Genomic DNA, 5,381 nt, shown 5'->3' with positions numbered 1-5,381 from the left:
CTGGGGTAATGATTTCTCTGCTTTCTTTTGAAGTTTCACTAGGTTCTTGACTGCTGGTAATGACTACTTCAAGATCTTCAACTCTACTTTTTTTCGTCTTAACATTCTCAAGAGATCTATTCTTGGGCATTGTTACTTTTTGTCTTTTACGACCTTCCGCAATTTCAATGTCATCTTCAGTAATGGCAACATATGCTTCATTGTCAATTTCAACTTCATCGTCCTCAAAAGTAACTTGTTTACCCTTGCTAGATTTATCCACCAGAGGCCTTTTTTTCTGATTCTTTGGATGTAGTTTTGTAGCATCATCAATTACTACATTTTCCATGTTTTGCATATCTTCTTCTCACACTGAGTAAAAATGGCTGACAACTTTCATGATATCATGCTCTATGAAATGAATGCCTCCCAACATAATTGAACAGCTTTCAACAAAATTCTGCCAAACAAAATATCATATGTTAATATAACAAAGTTAAAAAATATAGCGAGACATTTTCAAAACGCAAAATAAAAATACAAATAACAATACTTACCATGTTTTCTGTCATATCATTTACGATTTGTTTACACAACTTTGTAGATACCTCTCTCCTGTCATATAATGAATATGATAGTCGGTATTTAATCCTTTCATGTGACTTGGCAGCTTTTGTAAGTACGTAAACAACTTCAGTGTTTGGTACCGAACACATATCTATGACTTTTCCCATCACCTCCAAATTTTCATTATTATTGGGTGTATCAATGTATAGATATATATTCGCAGTTGTGCTCTCTCTTTCTTTCACATACCAGGCTCTTGATGCAAATTTCACCTCTTTTGAACTTTTCCAATCTGAGATTAGCTTCTTATCACTTATAGCACTTGAAATATTTGTAGGTATGAGCTCAGGTGGAGTTCGTTCACCAATGTTTTTTGAAGATACACCTTTAACACTCCTTGGTCGAGAAAGATTCACAGAAATTTTCCTTGATGCCATTTTCCTAAAAAAAAACACATAAATTAGTAAATAAAAAAACATATTAACTTAAATTAACAACAAAAATATACCATAAAATTTTTATTTATATAATCAAAATTGCCCTCCTCCTCCGCCGACCCGCCCCCTAGCCCACCCCCGGGCCCCCCGCCCGGGCCGCCCCACCCCCCTCCCCCTCCGGCCCCCTCCCCCTTCCCCTCCCTCTCCCTCCCCCGGCCGGGCCCCCCCAACCGCCGCCCCCTCCCCCTCCCGGGCCACCCCACTCCCCTACCCCTCCGGCCCCCCGGGCCGCCCCGCCCCCTTCCCCCTTCCCTCCCTCCCCCCCCCCCCCGCGGGCCGCCCCAACACTCCCCTGGCCACCCCCGCCCGGGCCGCCCCACCCACCTCCCCCTTCCCCTCCCTCGCCCGGCCGGGCCCGTCCACCCCCCCCCCGCCACCCCCGCCCGGGCCGCCCCACCCCCCTCCCTCGCCCGGCCGGGCCACCCCACACCCTCCCGGCCACCCCTGCCCGGGCCGCCCCATCCCCCTCCCCCTCCGCCTCTCCCGGCCAGGCCGGCCCCCTCCATCCCCCCTCGGCCACCCTCGCCTGGGTCGCCCCATCCCCCTCCCCCTCCCCCTCCCTCCCCCGGCCGGGCCGGCCCCCTCCACCCCCCCCGGCCACCCCTGCCCGGGCCACCCCACCCCCCTCCCCCTCCCCCGGCCACCCCCGCCCGGGCCGTCCCACCCCCCCCGGCCACCCCCGCCCGGGCCGCCCCACCACCCTCCCCCTCCCCCTCCCTCCCCCGTCCGGGCCTCCCCACCCCCCTCCCCCGCGCAGGCCGCCCCACCGCGCTCCAGCCCCTCCCCCTCCTGCGCCCCCTCCCCGGCCTCGCCGCCCACCCCGCCCGCACAAGGCCACCCCCGGGACACCCCGCCCCGCCCGAGGGGCGGAGCGGGGCGGCCCGGGGGTGGCGCTGGGAATCGACGCGCCGGCCCGGGGGTGGCGCTGCGCGGGCGGGGTGGGCGGCCCGAGGGGTGGAGCGTCGATAGGCGGGGCGGACCGGGGGTGGCCCTGTGCGGGCGGGGTGGGCGGCGGGGCCAGGGAGTGGGCACAGGAGGGGGAGGGGCGGGGCCGGGGAGGGGGCGCGGGAGGTGGAGGGGCGGGAGGGGGGTGGGGCGGCCCGGGCGGGGGGGGGGCGGGGGGAGGGGGATGGAGGGGGGTGGGGCGGCCCGGGCGGGGTTGGCCGGGCGGGGGAGGGAGGTGGTGGGGCGGGGCCGGGGAGGTGGGGAGGGGGCGCAGGAGGTGGAGGGGCGGGAATGGGGTGGGGCGGGGGGGGGGCGGCGGGGGGAGGGAGGGGGGTGGGGCGGCCCGGGCGGGGTTGGCCGGGCAGGGGAGGGAGGTGGTGGGGCGGCCCGGGCGGGGGAGGTAGGGGGCCGGGGGCCGGGGGGGCGTAGGGGGCCGGCCGGGGGAGGGAGGGGGAGGAGGAGGGGGAAGGGGTTGGGATGGCCTGGGCGAGGGGGCCGAGGGGGGGAGGGGGCGGCCTGACCGGGGAGGGCGGGCCCGGTCGGGGGAGGGAGGGGGAGGGAGGTGGGGCAGCCCGGCCGGGGGAGGGAGGGGGCGGTGGGTGGGGCTGCCCGGTGGGCCGGGGCGGGGGCGGGCGCCGGGTGTGCCGTGCGCCAGGTGGAGGGCGGGCGGGGTAGGCGGAGGTGTCGGGTGGGCCCGGGGTGCGGGCGTGTGCCGAAAATTTTTTAATTTAAAAAAAAAATATGGTGGGGAGGGAGTTAGGGGGGAGGGGGTTGGAGAAGGGGGGAGGTGTGGCGGGCGGGGTGGGGTAGATAGCAATATTAAAATTTGGCTTGGAAAATTTTTTAATTTAAAAAAAATATATTCTTCATTAAAATAATTTAATATGAAAATTTCGAAAAAAATAATTGTACTTACCTTTCAATTGCGACAATTCTTCGTTGTATATATTGTTGATAGCAATATCGCTGCTCCACAAACTCACGAGTCTTTCAAGGGATTTCAGAAAACCTAGATGTGAGGCGAGTAATAGTGATAGCGAAATTTATTATATAAGTGAAATTACGAAGATGTTTTTCCATACGATTAATGTGGGATAATTTGTTTTACATTATTATAGAGCGAATATTGTAGAGTTGTTTTACAACGGATTGAATGTGGGATTAATTTGTTTGAGAATATATTATAAAAATTAAAAAAAATAAAAATTGTTAAGTAAATATTATATACTTTAACTATTAAAATAATTAATGTACAAGTTGTGATTTACAATTTGAATTTTAGTGATTTATTTCATAAAAAAAAATTAGTTTACGTTTTTCAATCAATTGTAGAATAAAATAATAAAGGTAAATAAATCTAACAAACTTTTGGAGGGAAATATTTTCGCGAAAATTTTTGGAGGGAAATATTTTTGCGAAAATTTTTGGAGGGAATATTTAATTCTTTAAGCTATATAATATTCTTAGGAGACTCCATTTGTATCATTCAACATTTTCTATTTGAAAGTGATGGATTGCTCTGATGGTGAAGTTTCAGTTTATACACCATCAACATCTTCATCGCGTAACAACTCTATTCATATTGATGAATATAGCGGGAATTCTTCCACTATGAATAGAAAGTCAATTCTTCCACTTAGTCCCAATTCTATAGACTACGAGAGCAGCACTGATGAAAGAGGGGATGGAGAATTTCAAATTAATAAAGAGTCACAGATTCCACTTAGTCCAAATTCTAAGGAGTATGAAAGCAGCGGTGATGAGGAGCATGATGGTGAAGTTCAAAAGAATGGGGTGTCACAATGTCCACTTAGTCCTAATTCTGAGGACTATGAGAGTAGCAGTTTTGAAGAGTGTGATGGTGAAGTTCAAAAGAATGGAGGGTCACGATGTCCACTTAGTCCTAATTCTGAAGACTATGAGAGCAGCAGTTTTGATGTGCATGATGGCGAATTTCAAAATAATGGAGTGTCAAAGTGTCCACTTAGTCCTAATTCTAAGGACTATGAGAGCAGCAGTGATGATGAATGTGATAATGAATTTCAAAAAAATGGAGTGTCAAAGTGTCCACTTAGTCCTAATTCTAAGGACTATGAGAGCAGTAGTGATGAAGAGCATGATGATGAATTTCAAAATTATGGAGTGCCACAGTGTCTAGTTAGTCCTGATTCTAAGGAATATGAGAGCAGCGGTGATGAAGCGCGGGATGATGATTTTCAAAAGATTGGAGTATCACAATGTCCTCTTAGTCCTGATTCTAAGGACTATGAGAGCAGAGGTGATGAAGCGCGGGATGATGATTTTCAAAAGATTGGAGTATCACAATGTCCTCTTAGTCCTGATTCTAAGGACTATGAGAGCAACGATGATGAAGCGCGGGATGATGATTTTCAAAACATTGGAGTATCACAATGTCCTCTTAGTCCTGATTCTAAGGACTATGAGAGCAGCGGTGATGAAGCACGGGATGATGATTTTCAAAACATTGGAGTATCACAATGTCCTCTTAGTCCTTATTCTAAGGACTATGAGAGCAACGGTGATGAAGCGCGGGATGATGATTTTCAAAACATTGGAATATCACAATGTCCTCTTAGTCCTGATTCTAAGGACTATGAGAGCAGCAGTGATGATGATCATAGTGTGGATAACATTCCTCTTAATGATGATGAAAATCCTTATAAAAATTATGATCCAATGATGGAGATGTTGCCAAGAAATATTGTATCGAGGAGTAGGAGCAGACCTTTTCGTATCAATGCAAGCTATTCTAGTTATACAAGGGGTAAAGCAGAATATCTGACGAGAAGAAGTTCTATCAGCGCTCTCATTTCAAGTGAATGTTGCCAAAAAAATTGCTTGAAACGTATGGATTTCACATTTGCATTAGAAAGTAGGAAGAGATATTTGTCAATGAATAAAAGCATGCAAAACTCATATTTAGTTGGCTGCATGCAATCTACATTGTCAGGTTATGATTATCATATTAGGAATTTTTTATTGTGTAGAAAAGCTTTCAAAATGTTTCATTCAATTGGGAATTTTCGTCTCTCGAGAATTCAAGAAATTTTGGAAAAGGATCCCACATTTTATTCAGAAGTACGTTATAAAAGACAGTTTGGGCCATTATCAAATACTGCAATGTCATGGATGAAAGATTTCTTTTCAAAGCATGGAGAGTGTATTCCAAATAGAGAGACAATACATATTCCAGATAATTTTTCAAGACGAGAAATCTACAACTTATACAAAGAATATGCAGAAAGTGCTGAGGGACAGGGCCACTTTATTACATATCAATATTTTGTGGAGATATGGAAGAAAGAATTCAATAATGTCCGTATTCCTAAGAAGACAAGGATGGGGATTTGTAGTACATGTGCTTCTCTTAAA

This window comes from Pinus tabuliformis, chromosome 1_1 (assembly GCF_031772625.1).
Source record: "Pinus tabuliformis cultivar Carrire ecotype Pingquan chromosome 1_1, CPIR1, whole genome shotgun sequence".
Lineage (NCBI taxonomy): Eukaryota > Viridiplantae > Streptophyta > Pinopsida > Pinales > Pinaceae > Pinus > Pinus tabuliformis.
Note: the sequence above shows the minus strand (reverse complement) of the source record.